Source organism: Bombus fervidus, chromosome 3, assembly GCF_041682495.2.
Source record: "Bombus fervidus isolate BK054 chromosome 3, iyBomFerv1, whole genome shotgun sequence".
Classification (NCBI taxonomy): Eukaryota; Metazoa; Arthropoda; class Insecta; order Hymenoptera; family Apidae; genus Bombus; species Bombus fervidus.
Genome location: NC_091519.1, coordinates 9786417 through 9809514, shown reverse-complemented (window position 1 = coordinate 9809514; position 23098 = coordinate 9786417). Strand labels below are relative to the sequence as shown.

The window sequence follows — 23098 nt, the reverse complement described above, 5'->3', positions numbered from 1 at the left end:
GTACTTTCATATGACTGAGAAAAATCTGATAATATCGAAATGAAATATAGATTCTGATTTAAAAAAAAAAAGCGCATGGTTAGAAAAAGAAGATAAATGCAAATTCTTTTTATAGCTATTTAATATAGTAAATAGTACGCCGACTGGGGAGATACGCTCCGTGGGAGATCAATTGTGAATACATCGAGGGCAATTAGAAAATTATATCGCATTCGTCGCTTTCATCGTTGATACAGTAAAACAAAATCACCGTTGCTTTTTGTGTTAGCAGATGATTTTTTATGTAACATTCTTACATGTTAGTTTTCTGATTATTTATTTTATTTTGTTATATCGTATAAACGCTTTAAGAATATGTTTAAATTTAAATGTAAATATTCTGTAATATATTAGAATATAAATATTTATATTATAAAAATTATGGAACGCACAAGACACACGAGTGAAAATTATTATTAAACCATTACTGGATTATATAATTATACATCGCTGCTTTAACATGCATCATACTGAGAATAAGAAAAGAAAAATATTCCAGCCCATCGAACAGATAAAGATCCTCGTTTTTTCATCATATACAGAATTATCTTGAAATGACTATTTCTATGGCCGCGTTCCGATAGATCGTCGGCGATCGAACAATGAACTTCCTTCATTGCCGCGTGTGAGACGTCTTACGAAACGTTCAAGATAATTCTTCCTTGATATCTGGACAATAGAACAGACTCGAAGGAAGCGTCTTCTCGTCTAAGGCCTGCCAAGCCATCATCCACTCGATGCGATTACGGCATCACGTATCCTTGATAAGGATTACCAACGTCGAACGAAACACACTAAGGGACACGAGTTCTTTCCACGTTCTTGAGATACTGAATAGATAACTCTTACGTGACATGGAGGATTACGAATAAGACTTTCCAATGAATTCTTACGACCATGTGAAGGTTCTTTTCTTCTCAGAAGTTTTAGGATTTACACTCTTATTAGGATTTACATTATCTAGTATTTTTTAATACGAAGATTCTTATTTATTTTTTTTTTTTTTGTTATTAAGATTTTTCAAATTTTCATTAACTTCGTAATATAAATCGTAACTTAATCGTCGTAAGATCGTCATATTAGTACTCGTATCAATTAGGTGCAATGTAAATAACGATCTTTTTAAAATTATTAAGATTTTATTTTTTAAGATTTTTCAGATTTTCATTAACTTTTTAAATCGTCATAAGATCGTCACATTAGTACTCGTATCAATTACGTGCAATGTAAATAACTAGATTTTTTAAAATTACGAAGATTTTATTTTTTAAGATTTTTGAGATTTTCGTTAACTTTTTAAATCGTCGTAAGATCGTCACATTAGTACTCGTATCAATTAGGTGCAATGTAAATAACCATCTTTTTAAAATTATTAAGATTTTATTTTTTAAGATTTTTCAGATTTTCATTAACTTTTTAAATCGTCGTAAGATCGTCACATTATTACTCGTATCAATTAGACGCAATGTAAATAACGATCTTTTTAAAATTATTAATATTTTATTTTTTAAGATTTTTCAGATTTTCATTAACTTTTTAAATCGTCGTAAGATCGTCACATTAGTACTCGTATCAATTAGGTGCAATGTAAATAACGATCTTTTTAAAATTATTAAGATTTTATTTTTTAAGATTTTTCAGATTTTCATTAACTTTTTAAATGGTCGTAAGATCGTCACATTATTACTCGTATCAATTAGACGCAATGTAAATAACTTGAAGAGTGCCTTAACACTTTTCTATCGAAGATAAAAAGATACGTCCGATATGTACAAAAATTAATTCGTTGAAAAAACATCTTTGTTTAAAACAATCTCGTTATAATCTTAAAAAATTAAAAAATAACCTTAGGTAAGAAAAAATCACGAGTCACGATCTTGGCCATTTTAATCCAACCAAATTTGCCCCAATCTCTTCTGTTGATAAAAGTAACTAAGCCAATGGGGAAATCCAAGCTAAACGAAACACTCTGTATGATCCGGTTAAAATCGCAGTAATCGGATCGATCGGAGCTCCTTCAGGGAGACCTCTAGGGAAAGAATCGCCCTGTATATCGCAACGTCCAATATTCTTGTTCGTCCTATGTTGAAACGGTGCAATGAACCCACGCGACGAAACGAATTTCTCGCGGTGGAGGAATATCATAGAGAGAGCAGAACGTTTGGCCGCGTGCAGTCTTTCGAGCGTTCCAACGCGATAAGATAAGCAATGATGAGGTTCAATTGGAAGATTAATTAATTAAGACCCGCGGCAAAGGGGATAAATTGGGTACATTGCGGTGGTATGCCGACACGATGCTTCTGTTGCCACTACGCTAAACCGAACGTCCTAGGGCTCTTCGCAGTAACCGGGAAAAAATAAGAAAACAGAATTCGTACTAAGCAGAGTGCTACGACGACTAGGATGATAATTCTGCCAGAAGAATGTGCATGACCTCGGCTACTACATACCGTTATATCGTTTGTTTTTATTTTCATGTTTATTATTTATTATTTTTACATCCTATTGTGAATTATTGTTAATATATTATTTTTACATAATTTTGTGAATTTAAGCGTAGAAGTATACGGTAGAAATGTAATAGTTAAGGAGGAATTTGTAAAATTGGGCACTCGGTTTTCTATCAGGTAATTATAATATTAATTCAGGTAATTTGTAGGCTGTGTTGTATATGCATCATGACATTCAGCGATATTCAATAGAAACGTAACTTACGCCTAGGAGGCATGATCGAATTAAAGGTTAATCCATTACACGGTGAATCACATTTACGTGAATGACATCTGCAATACTCGTAGGTATCCTTTGTTTACGTTTGACATTAATATGGCATTAAAATGAAGATGTAGATACGGATACAGATTGAAAATCAGAATTATAGCAAAATGCATGTTCTCTGTTGTGAAAAGAGGATAAGAAAAATAGCGACTAGATATACGTATAATAAAGAGGCTGTGGAAAAATTCATATTTTAATCAATGCAATTAAAAAACTAAAACTTCCACGGAGAGCTTCACGCGCAAAATATTATACAACGAACGCTGCAGTTTTCATATTTTCTATCATTTCTGCCATACTTCTGCATCTTTAAATTTTCTTCCACGTTTTTAAATTTCAAATACCCATCATCCGATAATAAATATTTAATAACAAATATCCTTAAAAAAACAATTTCACTTTATATAAATATACATTAATTATAGGAAATATAATTTGCTTCATAGAAAAGAACAAATTTCCTACAATTTGAGAATACACCTGTCTATTGTACGATGAAAATAAATAAATGTTAAAAAGACAGCAAAAAGGTGCAATAAATATGCCAAGCAGCAAGAAGAAACGTCTACGAAAGAAACTTTCATGGAACGCTGAATGGGTTAACAGGCGAACTTAATGGGAATGGAACAAGAGACGAGAAACTCGAAGAGTAAATAGAAAACGGTTTTACGTGTACAAGACGAGCTAAAAATACTGTAAGTAGGAGAGAACGAGAAGAATTACGAGCAACCAAAGATTTATGGCGGATGCGGAGGTTGTATTAACGATGGATTCGAAAAAGAAACGTTTATAGGGCCCACATGATGCATCGCGAGGAAACGTGGGCCCCGTGTATAGTCGCATTGTGATCCAATTAAAGGATAATTTAATTATGGGCGGAGTTCGATTATCGCAGTTGCGGTACATAACGGTACTGTTCAATTTCCCTGCCTGTCCAGAGTTATATAACTTCCCATTACAAGTAACTTACGCATCGGTATTCGTTTCACGATACGAGGAAATAGATCCATCACCTAGGAGGTTACGAGTTCATCCACAACATAATAAAGAATTCTCCAACATGATCGAGTATAATAATTATACTGTCATGTTTAATTGGAGCCACGTTGAATTATGAGAAATTTTTTCTTTCTGCTTTTTCTCTTTCTTTTCTTTTTAATCTTTCCTCTTGAGAAGTGTGTTGAGTCATGCGATGCTTTCTAAAACTAAAAACTTTTTTTAGTCTACCCATCGTTTGATTTACTACCTGTAATATATATATATCATACGCGTGTGAGTTGATCTAGTACATAACGAAGAAATTTCTAATATAATGAAGAAACACAGTAATTATAGTGTCCTGTTTAATTGAAGCTAAATTATCAAGGAATTTTTGTTTCTTATTTTTTTCTTTTTTTTTTTTTTTTTTTTTAATTTTCTTTGAGAAGTGGTTCGGGTCGGCTTAATTGGAGCTGAATTAAGGAGAAATTTTTGTTTTTACTTTTTCGGGAATTTTTCTTCGAGAAGTGGATCGGGTCATGTAACACTTCCTTAAATGTTTGCGTTCGTACGTTCGTTTCCAAGAAATTCTTTACCGTTCATTTCCAATTTTGGAAGATCATTTTTATTTATATGTCACGTTAAAAACTGGCACACAGTATATTAAAAGAAATGCAGTTTGTAATTTTTTTTTTTTTGTATTTATGTTAATACGTTCTGTTGTATAACGCAATGCATGCATTATGTTAAAGAGTAAAAAGTAAGTCGAAGTTAATTTCAAGATCTTCTCTCACACTGTGGTTAATAATAATCCGTTTCATATTATATTTAAATGAACTGTATGAGGTAAAGAACCTCGTATAAATAGCCTATCGATTACACAATAAAGAAGAGGATAGAAAGAGACGGTCTGATGAAACAACAATAACAGCTTTGTTCAAAAATAAAATTACACCAACCAGACGGAAAACCATAATGAACTGCTATATATGTTCAAAATGCATATATAGTAGCCGCAATTATTTGCATGTAACTTTTATCTCAATCTAACTATAAAAATATATACCCCTTCCTTTTTAATTCAACAATTTAATTAACCATTAAACGAAACCAAAGATATATATATTGTATCATTTATTGAATTAAAAATTGAATGGTTTCATTCAACAACCTAGATAGAAAAATAATAACTTCTAATTACATGTAACTATAAAAAATATCATACAGTCCTACTTCTTTTATACTTAAGAATATCTAACGAATAAAAGGAACAAACGTAATTTTCTTCTTTTAATTACGATATCTTGTTCACCAACGACGATCCACTATTACAAATAAGTAACAACTATTACAAATAAGAAACGATCAGAAATGTCGTAACTTTATCTATGTCGAACTGTAGAAAATACCGCGTAGTTTTCGTTTTTCTTCACTCAACAACAGCATCTAATGAAAACAAGGGAATGACACAATTTCCTCCTCCTAATTATCATATCTTGTTTTCACCAACGATAATCGGCCATTAAACAGAGTCGAAGATAAGTAGAACTAAAGTTCGTAGACGGATGCTCGAAATCCCACGAATACTCTTCACGCGATTCCGGTGTGACTACGAAGTCAAAGGTTAAACGACCCTGCATTCCCGAAACGAGCATCGTCACGAAGGAAACTAGCTTAAATTATCCGACAATATGGGATCGTTCGTTAAGAAGAATGAAGAAAAAAAGAGGAAGAAAAAAGACGGGGAAAGGGAATGGATGAGTTACGGAGCACGTCAATTGGTCGCTCGCTAATCAACGACTTCAAGAGAGCAAAACGACTACCTTCTTTTCCCTTCTATTCGTCTCTCTTCTTTTCTCCGTCTTCTATTCCACGTCTATTTAAGCCTTCTTTTCTTTTGTTATTCACTTTTGTCGACAAAGATTGTTATACGTACGTACAACGTAATTGGATACTGAGTTTTTATAATATCACTGTGTAATTGTAATTCGACAGCGTAATATGGAATTTGTTGAAGTTTACTTTTATGATGGACCAAAATTTGTATACAATTTTTCATAGAATCTGTACGTAATGTACTAGAATTTCATATAAGTAGATACTGAATTTTCTTAATTTTACGATATAACAGTAACAATTATAATATCATAATAGGATTTTACATTGTAATATGGAATTTATTAAACTTTATTTGTATGACGGTAATCGTTGTATAATTCTTTGATAAAATTTGCCATATACTGTACGAAACGTTTACTATAATCCAACAATTTGAGAAGATCGAATGAAATAATTTCTTCAAGAATTTATTAAGACCAGAAAACGAGAGTTGTTATTTAGTTCTCTTGGAAAGATAACATCCAAATATGTGACCATTGGATGTTAACCTCTTGAAGGACAAATTTATTAAGACCACGACAAGATAATTATCTTTTTCTTTTCTTACAAGAATAATATCCAAGTACTTGGCCATTAAGCTTCTTGGAGAGACAAATTAACCAAAATTACAGAAATTTCCTTCTGCAGAAAATAATGTACAAATACCTGATTATTGAACACAATGATCTGAGATGCACGATGATTTGAAAAAGAATCTCATATACTCAGAAATATTTCTCTAAAATACTGCTTATCACTTACGATTAATTACAATCACACTTAAATTAAAAGAAAGTCTAATTGTGTATGCATTATACGCTAATATACTTCAAGAGATTAAAATTAATTTCCCTGGCGATTCATTTATTCGCAAAAACGCTCACTGTATCTTTTCAATTAGAAGAAACAGAGACTACGGCAATTGTTCGGGTATTTGACGAACCTTTAACATCAATTTACTTGGAAACCAATCTCCCTATACGTATACTAAACAAATGTTATTTTTCGTCTCATCTTTCACGTAAATTCATCCATTTTTGGCTTGTATCACCGGTTTGGAAATATCCTCCTATATTGCTTCTCCGATTTTCTATAACGAATGACGATGATCGACTCGTCTCTTTGTTTCATCGTGTCCAAGAGATACGCACAATCGGCGAGGTCCATCCAGAGGTCTCGGCGCTATTTTAAGAAGCCTCTGCCCCCGCATTCGTTCCGGCGACTTTATTTCTGCCGCGATAGAAACCATCGAGATGCACGCCCAGCACCCATTTGGCCACGAAACAGTCTTTCTGTCGTATGCTTCGTCTACTATGAAACGCATGATGGTGTCTGGTGATTAGATCGTTCAAGGGGAACGATTTCGTTGCGACAGATTAACCAGAATTCCTTTACCATTTTCTGTTTCCTTTTTTCTTCTTCCTTTTTTTTTCATCTCTTAAACACTCGTTGATATCATCACGATATTCTATGAATAGAACAATTAATTCAGATTAAACCTTCCGAGTGAAATTTTACCCCCCAAACTCTTCAAAAGGAATTTTTAACATCTCGTTTGAAAAATCTTTCGAATATTTCTCATTGAAACATTGACTTTCTAACGTAACGAAGACTTGCAACAAATATCTCAGAGTTGTTGTAGTCAAGTTTGAAGATCTCTTGAAAGCTCAGAACAGCAAAAACGAATTTAGATGTGGACACGAATGATCTGGCCTGCCTATGGAGGATTAAAATTCCAACGATGGCCTTGTCTCGAAAATGGACATCTACCTTTATAAAAATAAATATTATTCTTCGAAACCACGTACTTTTTTATCTTTTATTTATATTTGCACTCGTTGCAGATTGCGATCAAAAAAGAAACACGGATTTATCTCAGCTGCACGAACCATCCTATATGTATATACGTAGCAAGGAGTTTAGCGATAACGGGGAGCAAATATGCGCAAACACGTTACTTAAACCAGTTGCGTCATACGAAATTAAAAATGACCTTTCCAAGTTCCTTTATCTCACGCACAGAGTTCTAATACCTCCTTAGGCGGACACGTGTCAGGATTTCGTGTTATGCGGATCCATTAAGGAGCTTGAAATTGCTCAGAGAAATTTCTTTCAAACGTTCACCACGTATTTTCAAGAGAAACGATTTTTCATTCCTGTTCCTTATTTCGTTTAAAAATCAGCCCCTATATTTCTGATATCTGTGAACGTAAATTCTAAAAGAATTATCATACTGATTATATTTTTCTATTTATTTCTTATTATAGCCATCTGTAATTACTATAGCTTTCTTGAGTTTCATAATAAATTATGGATGTTTATGCAAATTCCTATCTTTATAAACACACCTAAAGAAATATACTAGATTTACTTCAGCCTCTAAATATTATAACAAATATTTTACTTTACCTATACGTATTTCTACGTACTTAAATGTTCCATAAAATATTGTATTTTTATATTATTTATTATGGTAAGTAAAAAGTTATAGCATTTCTTGTTACTTTCCTTACCTTTTGACATTTTATCAACGGTTTCGTATTGTTTTCCCATGTTTTGTCGATTTTCAGCAGAAAATTTCCTACTTAAATCGAATACTCGGGAACAATAGGAAAAATTTGGAAAATTCTATATAGTCGGCAAAGTTTCCGATTGTAAGTTCTACTTATTTGCCTAAGGCCATACTTATGACAGCTACATATTCTTGGAACTTCCATGCTTTGATCAGTCGCAAATGTCTTTATATAGTGCGCTTTAGAATACTTAAGAAGCTTCGTGAAGTAAAAGCTCTACAATGTACATATTGTTCATGTTCTCCATGGATGATTTACATGAACAGGTTTATAAAGATCGTAAAACAAAAATATCTACGTACTTTTTAGTCTATAAAAGGAAAAACATAGAGAAGATTTAAAAAAAAAAATCAAAATTCGTAGGACAAAAATGCAAATAGGAAACGGATCGACAGTTTAGCTACCACAATGATTAAAATCACACATGCACAATATTTTTCAAAAATGCAACTGATACAAAATATCTAAGATAGTTATCTTATAAAATATACTTTGAATGTGAAATAAGATTGAATCTCAGTCGAAGGTTGACATTGTGAAAAATACGTAGATTTGAAGTTTCTCAAACATCGAATAACTATAGTTATCGATGTTCTTCAAACTGTGAATTAGGCTAGTTCATATTCAAAATGTTTCATCTAAGAAAAGATCAGTCGAGAAACTTTTAAAAAAATTACACCAGCATTTTCATATACAAGAAACGAATTAAGCCAAAGAATTACACCCCTAAAATAATTCGTCAACATTTACACGTTTGATATATTTCAATTTATATGTACGTACATATTCGTTTTTTTCTTTTATTTATTCACATATTTTTGGAAATATTTATGTTCCCATACGTCAAATTTGTCAGCCTATATGTAAAACTGAGCTGTTCCAATTCTCCATAATCGGAATGTTCAGGCGAATAAGAAGAAAATTATAATTATCCAAAGGAAACATTAAAAGTAACCAAGGTTTAAGAATGAAACGACGGAGGATCGATAGTTATCGATCGCCTTTAAAAATAAAAGTGTACTGTACACTTGAAACGATCGACCAGCTGCCACTTGTATCCTTTCTGTTAATATATTTTTCTTACTGCGTGCTACATATCGAATTTCACCTCAACGACAATTCCATATTGATATCCTTCACTTTTAAAGAATCCTGAGACACCTTGTATATTTTTGGATTTACAGTAAAATCTCCATTTAGGGAGCGCGGTCGATATTACGAAATTTATACAGATTTCATTTTATGCACCTTAAATGGACACCATGAAATTTAATGGATTGTAATATTTATATTTATGTGTACGTGTATTTGTGTGTGTGTATATTTTAGGATTTGCAAATGACGACACGTTGCACCAGGTGCGACATTTTATTTCTTTTCCAGGGATTTAAATGGCCAGGTGAGTGAGTCAGCCTGTTTCTCAAGCGTGGCACGTTGAATTAGGTATTGCATATATCTCAAACAAGAATGCAGCATGTAAAAGAGATTTGGAGGAAAGGTAAATCTTTCAAATGAGCATTAAAAATTGTATAACAATCGTAAAACAATTAAGGATAATTTTAGACGATTATAAGATAAAGATTTTAATTAGATTTTTTTAAATCGTATACTTTAATCACAATTTTCTTTTTAATTTCTTTAGATAGATATAAAAATAGATCGAAGTTTTGAGTTCTCGATGTTGTATGGTATCGAGGGTTTATCGAAATCGATTCGTGTCAGTGTGTTTTTGGATCTGTGATAAAACTAATCTCATAAAAGATCGCGATCTTCTTTTCGAAAGAGCAAAACTTTCGCCTGGGAACCTCGATTTTTCAGAAAAATCTGTTTTGCAATAAATTGTGACTACGAAAAAATGATAAAATTTGTAGCAAAATTTAGTTTTAATTTTAATAGAGTAAGAATATTAAAATAGTTATTTTATGTTGTAAAATTTTCCTAGGAACTTTTAATGGCTCCAAGTGTTTTTTTTTTACCAGTTTGCTAGGTTCGACGCGTATACTCGTCGTATAAAATAAACAATTACCGCTTACTAAAGAAACTACCTTGCTTTGAAAAATACCACACTGAAATCAACTAAATTGCTTAAATTCTTCTTCAATTTTTCTAGTTTATGAATTTTATTATTTTTTGACAATTTTTATGTTTTTAATAATAACACCTTTTTCAACCATGAATTGTTAATTTCTTATCGAATAAAAATGTAATCCCTCCTTCACATTTTTCGTCAAATTTATAACAGGAACATTTGCGTTCGACGTGTATACTCGTCGTTGCTCGATTTTACATTTTACATTTCACGTTCATAAAAAGTATATCTCCTTGAAAGAGATATACATTATGTGCATTCCAAGGTTTCGAGTTTTATTAAATTGCAAGCTTACTTTAACATTCTGAATGCTGAAATTAAACGCTTAATTAATCATTTTTTAAATACCAATAATAAATTGATACATTCATAATCATCGCATTTATGAAACGCATCGTAAACTACCATTTTGCTTTAAATCACAGATCCTAGAATAATCAATATTTTATTATAACTTTCTTTCCACAGATCCCTTTCCTGCTAAATCGCAATTATGCGAATCATTTCCTAGATCCACCAACGCTATCAAGCAATGATCCAGATGAAGCTTTATCGAGCCATGAATTTCAATTGCTGTCTATACTGCGTTCCATGCTGAAAACGCATAACCTGTTATTATACCACCAATATAAATAATCACCAGATATGTGTACAGTGCATATATACCGGGTGTCTCCAGATGATATCAGAAGCGAGCAATAACTTATTACGTGTGCAGAAATAAGTGGGAAACGTAGAATAACGATCTCTTCTTTCGAAGCTGTGCTTTTCAAGAAAATCAAATTTCAAAATTTTATGGAATATGTATATTTACAAATAAATACGGTCCGAATCGATGTAACTTTTTTGCTTAACGCGTCGTTTTCGATAATATCGAGTCCCAAAATAATCGACATTTTTAAACTCCGATTACTAATTAACTAAGCAATTAACTAAACTTTACTAACCAAACCGTTTATTTGCTTTTAGAATTATCATCTACCCGGTATTATTATACCTTTACTGCATCAATAATCAACGAAACGCATGAATACCCGAGAGATTTAAAAATTCGATTGTCACAGTAGCAAAGCCACAAATGAGAGAATTTCATTTCGTATTCTTTATCTATTTTTTAATATAAAATCATCTACAACTCGATGTTACCGACTATTTTAACACACCATATATAAGGTATCTTAAATAAATATTAAATAAATAAATATATATACACATATAAATTATTGTGGTAAGAAACGAAACGAAATCGTTCCAAGCAGGTTTCTCAAGTGCAGACATGATCACTCGCGATTTACGGTGTCATCGATGCACCAGCTGGTGGACAGTACCACTTTTACGTGTCTGAAGGCTCTCTGAATCGGCTGGTAAGCTCTGGGCACCCAAGTAGTGCTAACGTAACGGGATCACTAATATTGCTGGTGTCATGTTACAGATTACGAGTAAGCTGTATTACACGTCTGTTTAGCGTTGCTTAGATCTTACGGAATGTATAGCTCTATAGCCTCGTAATGTATAGCTCAGACTTATCCAATGTTGAAACAAAATTGAAAAGAGTGCATAAACATAGAGTAAGGTGATTTATCATTTAATTCGAACTTCCTGTAAATCTCAGAGTTTTTATCTTAATCTCATTTTTGTTACCACGAAGAAACAGGTTTTCCAGTGCGTGAAGAACGGTTTAGAGGAAGAAAATATACTTGAAACTATTACTTGAAAAAATTGTCTGAAGAAACTGGAAAAGTGACTGAAAAGAGACACTATATCGTACAATATGGCCATGATATAGGAACACAAATGTTTCTGATATTTAATAGTAAATAATATATAGTAATAATATATAAATATATAAAATATATAACAAATATATATACATATTTGCTATTATATATTATGTATAATAATATATATATAATATAAAGAGAATTAAAATCTGCATAGTAATACTATAATATTGGAATAGAAATATTTCTGTTACTTAAATATAGTAAATAATAGAGGAAATAAAAATCTACAAGAAAGTAGAAATATGTTTGAAGAGAGGCAAGAGCGAAAGAGGAATTTCTTTAATAACTGAAAATTAAGACAGGTGATTTCTAAAATTATTTCATTTACTGATGACTGTCTAACGAGCCAGACTGCTGAGGTTGAACTTCTTCGTTATCCAGCTCCATTCTGCTTGGATGGAACATCAAAGGCAACTATTGAAGACTGAGACTTCTAATTGCATTCATAGTACATCGATTGTGGACTAACAATCTCGAGATCCAAGTTATGAAATTTTAACGAACCCAGTAAACCCAGTACTTTCTGACACACAGGTGAATCTTCGAATTTACTATTCATATCATAATTTCAGATAAAGTGAACATAGAGGGAACACTCGAAATGTAAATTGCTAATTTTCAAGCAATTTCTCAAATTCCAAATTGCCCAGATGACAAGTATAATCACCTAATTAAACACCAAATTATACATTACATTATAAATAACAATGTATAATATAATAATGTATAATATACAATTATACATTACATTTTAGAAAATTCTATCCTCGGTGTGTAATCTTTATCTGATTAAAAATACTTTCTCAAGCAAATGTGGCGAAAAGCCATCGATCATCGAGCCTTTGATTATTATGGAAAAATTACATTTTCTATTGAGAATTGTATTTACTTTTGGAAAATGTGCCTTCCGACTATGACTTTTACATTCCGTACGATGTAACGACGATCGAGACTTCACTGTGTCGATTCCAGGACATACCATTCCAGTAAATCATCGACCATGAATAATTGCCGTCTGTTTTCTGATCGTTCTGCTCGATAAGGAATCCCCACGTTACCCACGCATAATCACATTACGTTACGTTAAAATCCTCTAATTTATAACCGTCTCGTTAGGATAAAGCGTTTATCGTCCCGTATACCGATCCATTTGCATCAATATTAAATAATTATCCTCGACGGGAATCAATGCCTTCTGGTCACTGAATGAGAAGTATTGAAGATCAAAAGAGAGAAATTTGTTGCTTTACTGTACGAATATTTCGTTTCAACTGACAGAAAGAATAAATTGAATCTTATTATTATCGTTATATATTTATATCGATACACACGATTGAACGAAATTTATGAATAATACGAGGCAATATACGGAGTGTAAATATTGGTGCTGCTGGCTAAGTTCCATAGTTTTCGAACAACTCGACTTGAAATTTTTATTTGAAATTTTACTCAAAAAGAAACACATTATTTTTTGAGTATAAAACGTTGTGTTATTTTATTACGAATTATCGTATAATACATTAGGAATTAAATTATAACATAATGAATTAAATTTTCAAAATGTTGAAAATTTCAATTTCAAATCTTCACATTTTTACGTTGTTCGAAATTTCAAATCTCAAACTCTAGGATCAAATTTCGCATGTTGCGTCGCAGCCCATGGCAATTTACATCATTTATCGTTATTTAGTATCAATGTGAAAATATCTAGGGCATGCAGGTAGTTTTCACTACGGTGCTGAAAAAGTCTGTCGTAAAATCGACTGTTGGACTAATTTCCAAACTTCTTTCACAAACAGTAGATTCTATTTCGCTGCGGGCTAATTGTAACTAATTAGGAAATAACGAGGAATTATAAATAGAATTTAACGACTCTAGGTAATAATAATTATATTCCTACAGTGAAATTGATTGATTGCGTTATAATGCTTAAATATTTGGAATTTAACTGAGAAGATTAATGTCTGACGTGTGTGGTACCTACGATCCATGATAATTGTCACAAGTATATACATACAATTTTCATTGCATGCGTACAGATATTTCTTAATTCGTTGCTCAAGCAAAGTAGGTGTAAGCACAATCGCTTTTCTAAATTGACGCTTTGAAACGTATGTTGAAACACGTTCTAATGCAACCACCTGTCTGCAAAGGAAAGGAATTTAACGAATACAGGCGATAAACATTAGCAAAGCATTAGAAATACTAAATATTCCAAAATTATAAGGAAAACGAAACTTATGACATTAGTTGTACCAATTGAAATTCTCGACATTTTTATCTTAGTCCTTTTATCATTCTATTGTGAAAACAGCCAAGCTTCTACATTTAATTGTATTAATTAAATATACAATTTGATGCAATTTTCCTTCAGACTGCTGTAACGCTTAACGTGTAACGCGACTTACATTCATCGATGAAATTTAATATCTTACGACAACTACTTTCATTATTTTGTAACTTGTATTACTCAATATTAAGAAAACTAATTCAAAACTCCTCCATCTTAATTTTTCAACAGACACTTCATTATCGACTTTTATTTTTTCATTGACTTTTTTCATATAAACAACTGTAATTCCTATCTCTCGAACTATCTACCTTGAAATGTCCGTAAAAACAAACATTTTCAAATACTCATTGATTCATTTATTAATTCGATATAATTTAGAAGCCAGCAAAAGCGTGCAGGTCCTGTATCGAAGCCAACGCCGAGTTCCCAAACGGCACTTCATAGATAAATAACTAAAATAAATAACTACTTAACAAAAGCGTGCATAAATTTCCCGCGGATTCAATCGAAATATACAGTAGCGTATATGTACGTTGTCCGGATTCAATCAAAATATACAGAACGTATATATACGTTGGCCGGATTCAAAGGACTAGGAAACAGCGTAAATAGTGAAACCGTTTGCTCGCATCGTGCTAAGGAAGAACCACTGTTTACATTTCTACATATACAAATTTTTCCAAAACGTTATTGGCAACGAAACATTTGAAAAATTCAGGGATATTCTAATTATCGCGTGATGAACTAAATTAGAATATTTGATAAGAGCTATATAATAAAATTTAATTGAATTGTAAGGTATTATAAATGCTATTGGTACAATTACATATAACCGTATTGTTATACTATATATAACTATACTACATGATTGCTTTTAAACAAAATCTACTACCAACCAATTATTCAATTGAATAACTGACCCCTTATAATATTTCTGGCCATAATAAAAAGAAACGACGTAATTACGAAAGGTTCAACCTTCAATTGTACGCTTCAAAGCCTACAACACCATCATACCCAATAAATTACTCAACACAGCCTACAGTTCAACACCCAACCTAAACGCCAATCATTCCCATAAATACATTCCTAACATATCTAACCTTTACATTCTACCTACAGCATTTGGCGAGCGTCGCTTTATATCTTTGCGTTTGTCAACTAATATCGACTATCGTCGACTAAACGGGAACTTTCGCTGCTACCGAATATTCACCTAACAAACGGAAACGCTTTCTACGCCTTACAAATAAGTCGCATGAACGCGTTTCGTTAGACACGCGCACGAATTCAAAACAAACTCGAATGGTAACGTATAGTTAGTATCATGAATTTGGTCGATAGTAAAGATGTTTTATTAATCCTTAAGGTGACATTAAGGTAACATGAACGAGACCCATCGATTACATCGATAAAATTTAAAAGAAATCTGCGAAGAGATTACAAGATATTTAGCGCATCTTTTAAAATAAATTTCAACATTCGGTGAAACTATCTTTAACGGTTGTTATATATTTAAGACCATTGCGTTCGCGCTGTGAAATAATTTTTTACCAAATGTATGTGCGTTTTTCAAAATCTACAATATACAGAAGCGACGAAATATTTACCATAATCTTCGCAAAAATTACCAAAGTATTTAAACACTCAATTATTCGCTATCTCGGTATTACCCAAACAATACTTAGCGAGACTATTTTTAACACTAATTATATACTTAAGGCTACCATTCGTGCAGTATATTAACATTCTATGAAATATATATTTCTACTATCTTCTAGCTTCTATATAAATTGTCAGATCGGTTTCAAATTTGACCAGTATAATCGGAGCAGACGTATCCCGTTACACTGAAATTTCGAAATGTATTATGTAACACGTGCATATATACGCATACATCAATGTCTTCTATCGCAAGTGTTCAAATTACTTTCGTCGGCTATTGTATATGTGCGAGCGACAAAGTAAATCTGTATTCATAGAGCACGACAGGACGACGAGAGGCGATTCAATAGACCAGCCACGGACGAGTCGAACAAATCGAACGGAGGATGCTTTATATAGCGAAAGAACGCGTACATCGCGTATTGCGTCTTCGAATGGACAGTCCTCGGACGGAAACCGCGTCGCGTTGATTTATAATGCGATACCTATTGACGGCTGTCCATGGAAAACAAGGTGCGTGTTAAGGCCTTACACATATACACGTACGTTTTATTCTTTATGTATCGCGTGCGCCCAGACAATGACGATCTTTCGCGCGCGCTCAATGCACGATCGAAATTGATTTCTTTCTGTAGGTAAATGAATGTGTCTGTATGCAAGGTTATTGTGCGAAGTATACAGTTGAAATCTGGAGTAAAATAACCAGACGTCTATAATGCCGCTGTCTGCAAGAGACTCAAAGGGGAGATGGAGTTACTTGACTTATTCTGAAATTGGATATCGGTAATTGATTTGACGTGGATTGAAGATGTTTGAGGAATTGAGTTAACGTTTCTCTTGATCTTCTTTTTTTTTTTTGGCTTTTTGTTTTTGAACGAATAAAGGAATACTTATGGGCATAAAAGATAATAATTGAAGTAATAAAAAAGTTTCATTATAATATGGGTGATTGTTTAACGTGTTTGAAATAGATTGAATAGGTTTGAAGATCTGAAGTTTTAGAATAATGAACTCTCTTTCTTGCACGGTAATATAATTTCCATTGTTTGTTCCTTTCGTTTTCTTTACGCGGTACAGATACGATTGGCGTAATTTCAGGCAAAAAAGTAGCGAAAAGAAGCAATCGACGGAAGCCAATTTATCGTTGATCGAAGTCAGAAATAACAAACGAAATAGCGAAAAAAGGATTTGAGTAACCGCAATGTGGATAACCTATTGGAAGTAAAACTTACAGCGAAGAAAAAGTAGAAAAGCAAAAGGACTGCAAGATAAAATCGTGACGAATGGAAGAAAGGTCTGGTGCATCGACAATGATCATGTTACTACGTCGGAAATTCTGTCTTCAATTGAAGATAACATCTACTACTGCCTACGATCGTGCGGTAAGTTGCTTAAGTTGCAGAGCAAGAAACTGCACAGGGGAATCACGTGCAACGTGATTAGGAAATTTTCCTTGGAGAACAAATCAGAAGGAAATGGTAGCTGACGAGTTTAAGTTAAACGAACCTAATGTTACGGTTACGGGAATAAATGTCTCAATTAAGGAAAAGATTTATTCAGATAAAACGAGCGCGAAAGAATACACAATTAGAAAATCGTATATTTATTGTCTATGTATCATCTTGATCATTAAAATACCTGTGAAAAAATATACTATTCGCTTATTTAATTAACAACACATGGGAGAGTTTTATTGTAGTCTAAATATTTTTATATTAGAATGTAATTCAGGAGTAATTTTAAATTTTAAATATGCAATTAAAACACCGTAAAAAATCTGTAATGTAATACACTGAGGAATAGCATTGTTAGAAAGATTGCAATTTTTTCTTAAGCCTGTTAGGCTCTTAAAATTCTCCCAAACTACTTTTGGGCTATCGAAAATTTTCAGCAGTTTTTTTTTTATTAAAAATAACTATATTATTATGTAAAATTAAATTTATATCGATATCGTTATGTACCTTGGTACATTACATTGCGTGTTATATTCATAATTATACTTAATTATTCCTGATGCTTATTAAGAAAATATCGCAATAGAAAGAGAAAAAGGAACAATAGACGAGTTTGTTTTCGCTAGTACTTTTCTATCATTAAATAAGAACGCAAATACTTGGACGAGGAACAAAGATAAGTATAAGCCATAAAATAGCAAGGCACGTCGCAGTCTGCACAAGGTAATCGTGGTGCACGCATAGGCATGAGAAAAATGCATATATTTTTAATGTATGTAGAATCATCAATTCAAGGATACTCGAGAGCGCCACTACGAAATTCTCTCTCGCTCTAAAATTCTTTCAAGCCTCGTTTCAGCTGAAAGAAAAATTTCATTTGCATACTCTGTCACGTTATATGTATACGTGACGATATGCGTGATACAAATTAAATTCGCCACGAGACGTTTTGGAAATGTTAACGAGAAACTTCCGCATTCCTTCTTACCTTTTTCATTGACAGAGAAGAATTCCATAGCATTATTAAAATTACATCGTACTTTCCCTCTTTTTTTATAAGAATATCTGTGTCTGATATTATTTATAGAAAAAACTTTGTAAAATATCATTTATAAAGTATCGTAAGCTACTTTTATTAGCATTATTTATAAACAAAGAGATACTACTCGCTGAAAAATTTGCAGTTATATTGCGAATTCATGCGGTAAAATTACCGTCACAATTTCTTATCTGAGAAAAAACTTACGTTTTTCATCGTAAAATACGCATTAACGATATTATCGTAGAATATACTTAGGAAACAGTAAAAAAACGATAAAAACTGTTCAACCAATTACTTATTGATTCGTCGATTTCAAAGAAACGATATATAGTTGAGTTTAGTCTCATTTCAAAACTGAATAGTATGGCTTGCGCAAACATGAACGTTTCATCTTTAGATAAAGCTAGAATGGCAGAAAAAATTGATTTAAATTTATTTATCTACGCGATCGAAGCTTTTATTACTGAATAGATCTCGCATGATAGACTCATTGCAAAATGTATTTAGAAATAATAATTTTTTACCAGCAAGTATGGAATGTTATAAAAATATAGATGATAAAGCTGCACTACTTTCATTCGAAAATTGCTGCTAATTTATACGGCTGTAATATTCAAATGCAGAACATTACAGCACCGTTATAACGCCTCGTAAAGCCTCCATTAAAACGCTTCTATTATTAGCATCCACCAATATGTCCATTCCATTAACATTTCCATTAAGATTATTATCGGGAATTAAAGAAAAAAATCCGGCACTCAATGAGGCTCGTGCAATAGCCTCGATAAAGAGACTCGAATTACGCGTTCCAACAGCCGGAAGGCATATTGGGCACTTCCCCCAACGAATCAAAATCATTTTCGTTCCGAAACTCGAAAACAACATTGCTTTCTCAATTCTTACCAAAAATTACCTTCGTGTCTTTCGTTAATTTAATTTAATGTTCGCAAGACAATCCTGAGAAAATTCGACTAAAATTGCCAAAAGCCTAGGACAACTAACGAGTTTGCATATAAATTATACTTTAAAATAAAAAAATATATTTTTGGAATATATTTTAGTACTATAAATTTTTTATTCGTATAATATCCTTAGCATGTTTTCCATTTACTTATTGCTACTGCGAATAATATCATAATTATACACATAACTGATCCAATCTAAAAAAATATGCTAAAAGTTGGCATCGTATTAACACAGCCAAGTACCGTTGGCGTAATACTATAAATAATTTTGTCGCAGTGCGATATGCGAAAAGGTTTGAGCATTGAAATTCAACCACCTTCTCCAATTCTTTCCATGTCCTCGTCTCTGTTATTGTTCCGCTCGAAAACTACGATACAACAGGAAATTCTATTTGAATTAATTCCCCGTCCAATCTTTTGTGCAATTTCATCGCACAATGTAACCACGCTTCTATAGACGACACGATAAAACGAAATTTAGAAGCGAACAGTATATTCCGTAAGTGCGCTATGCAATAAAATCTCGATAAATAACGTACAGAGAGAATTAAACGGTGTTCGCTACAGATACCGCAAATACCACGTAATGCTACGATACTCCGATTCGAACTGTTGCTAAGTACTAAATCCTGTACAACAACCCACTTCGAAATTCCACTTAATCCCGCAAGCGCAGATACGAATACAGAAACGTCTACGTAAACAGTAGAACAGCCCGTATGAGTATACAAACGCCCTCGAAATTTCCCGGTCAACTAAACCTAATCTTCGCGTTAATCTCCAAACCTTTCCACGGCAAGAATTTACCACCATAATCATATCGTAACATCCCGAAGGGACGCCTAACAGGAAAACCGTTGCTCCGTTAAAATGCACGTGGTCCGCCTAGAAATTCTGACGAGACAAATTTTCCATGTTAAACGGTCGTGCACGCGCTTTTTCAGGCGTGTAGACCTTCCACGAAACTGTTTTTAAAAGGCTGACAGAGCGAAGATAGGGGAAGGGAGAACAGTTTACCCACATCTTCTCTCTACCTGCGCGTTTCCGGTGATTTAAAGAGCCCGACCTGCCTCAAGCGTGAAGCGTGCACGCTTGCACATATATACACACGACTTGCCTCCTTGTCTCGCCTCATCCCCCTTTTGCTTTAGGCTCGAGCCGATCGGCAGGAGGCGCAGTAGGCCAACCGTACGCCGTACAGAATGAAAGTCTTATTAACGCTATTTCACGTACTATAGCCCGACGTAATCGCTGAATTAACACGCTCGCCAACTGCGACTAATAGAGCCGGATAATATTGTGAAATTATAGCGAGCACGGGATCATTTCGCTCAACAATTATGCGCGGTGTAGATGGCGTTGACGTTGCAATTGGTTCGTGATCTAAGGTAAATAGCGGCATATTTCGACAGACAAGGTGGCCAAATTGAAAAAATGACTGTTTTTTCGTCCAGTCGCGGGGAGACGCGATCGCGTTGAAGCGCGTCAACGGGAGTCGTAAATTCCCGTTACGATTATAACAATCGACACCACGAACAGGTCGATCCCCTTATTTCTTGTGGGATAATAGGGGGTTTGTTGTGTAATAAAACTGTCGATTACAGATTTATAAGATTTCTATTTTCAACAATTTATTACACTTATTATTGCGCCGTGTCGGAAGATATATTTGATAATTGTATACTTGCTAGTTACTTCGTATAAGCAAAACGTAGATTAAGTTAATGTCGCGTAGACCGTAGTGAGGCCTAAGTTTGCGGCAACAGTAGATGACTACGTCGAGATTGGAAGAACAATAGATTTGACTGATCTAAATGTGTAGCAATAGTAGATGACTGCGCTGAGATGGAAAAAACAGTAGATGACTGCTCTAAGGATAAGACCGTTGACTTGACTACCTGAAGAACAGTAGAAGACCCGTCTCGTACTATTAAGGAGGAAAGCTCGGTGGGATGTGCCTTTTTGAACTAAGAACGCGGATTCGTTGTTCACACTTTTCGGCAGAAAAGTCTCCTGCAGATGTGGCTCACGGGTGTCCTTGTTCATGGGAAAAAGCTGCTATTTCGCTAGACGAACACCCGCTTTCTCCGTAATTTGTAAGAGCGTGCAACAAACGTAAGAATTGTTTGAAGGACCATCCATAAACCGAAAATACTGAATAGAAATTAAGCTAAAAAGATTCGGTTTATGGTGGTTCCTTAGGTTTATTGCGGGTCAGTGTAACGATGTGAAGGCCTTGGCGGCCAGACCATGAAGGTCGTCGCACGGACCATCTCACGTGACGTAACAATGACGATGGGATTTTCTTTTTTATTGACTATTTGTTTAAATTTTTACAATTTGTCCAGAAGGACATTTGATAAAATATTATAGCTTAAAGAATAAAATTATAGCATGTGGATGGTTACCCCCAGCGGGGTTCCATCTTCTAGGTTGCCTATTGCATCTCTATTGCGAGGTTTGCGAGATGCTTCCTCTTCAGTCTTCTTTCTATTTTGGTTTTATTTGTTTCCGCAACCAGCTGGTTTGGGTGTGCTGCAAGTCTTTCTTTGTACTTTTTTGCGGATCTAGCGATTTCCTCTTTGACTGTTGGAATTTTTAGATCTTTTCGTAGGTCTTCATTTCTGACGTACCATGGAGCGTTAACTATTGTCCTTAAAATTTTTGCTTGCTCTATTTCTATTTTGCTTATGTGACTCATTGCTGCCGTCCCCCATAGTGGGACATGACGATGGGATGATTTCCGAATTCGTTTGTAAAATCGTTTACTATCTGATGCTATGTTTTATTATATTGATATTAGTATTGTATATCGTATACGTAAATGTGTATGATAATACTTGATATGTAATGGTTTATCCTACAGCCTCTTGGTCTTGGAAAGGGACTCGGTTTATGATAAATCGTTATTCTTAGTTGCCTTGCTATCTCAACGGTACATCCCTCCAATTATAAATACATATGTTAATGTATGTATAATATCGATAAATTGTCAAGTTGTATGTCGTATATATAAATGTATATAATAATACTTGATATGGAATAGTTTATTTCTTAACTTCCTGGTCTTGGAAAGGGATTCGGTTTACGATAAATCGTTATTCTTAGTTGCCTTGCAATCTCAAAGATATATCCTTCCAATTATAAATATATATTTTAATGTGTGTGTAATATAATATGAATTGTCAAGTTACAAGTTACGTAATATGTATATAGTGTAAAATATAAAGATTTTATAATCTTTTATCATTAACAGAATAACAAATAGAAGAAATAATGGAATAAGTTTTCAAGCCATCTTACAAAGCTTTTCCTTCACGGGTCGTTCATATTACATTGTCTTAATATAAGTTTCTACTAAATATAGCAATTTCTTAAGCACAGTATTATTCAAACGATACAACGTGATAATAATCAAAGATGAAGTTTGTTTCAACTTTGAAATTTATTCAAACGAAACGCAATATACTATTAGAACGTCAGCTAACCATATAGCTTCTTGCAATTTTCGACAACTGGGAACAAACTACCCCAAACATCTGTCCCGTCAGTGTTCAGCC

At 33.4% G+C, this 23098-nt stretch overlaps 1 protein-coding gene and 1 long non-coding RNA gene across 4 annotated transcripts in view; one reads left to right on the top strand and one right to left on the bottom strand.

The window, feature by feature from the left end:
* Positions 1-23098, bottom strand: part of Fax (failed axon connections) — a 51367-nt gene that overhangs the window by 14740 nt on the left and 13529 nt on the right. The window lies entirely within an intron of this gene.
* LOC139985474 (uncharacterized) lies at positions 15971-22574 on the top strand. 2 transcript variants are annotated; one of them, XR_011799418.1, is made up of 5 exons: positions 15971-16619; positions 16713-16860; positions 17176-17459; positions 20690-20926; positions 22405-22574. It is a non-coding gene; the product is annotated as an uncharacterized lncRNA (long non-coding RNA). The 2 variants fall into 2 exon arrangements; XR_011799417.1 differs by lacking the exon at positions 20690-20926 and having other exon boundaries at positions 15979-16619.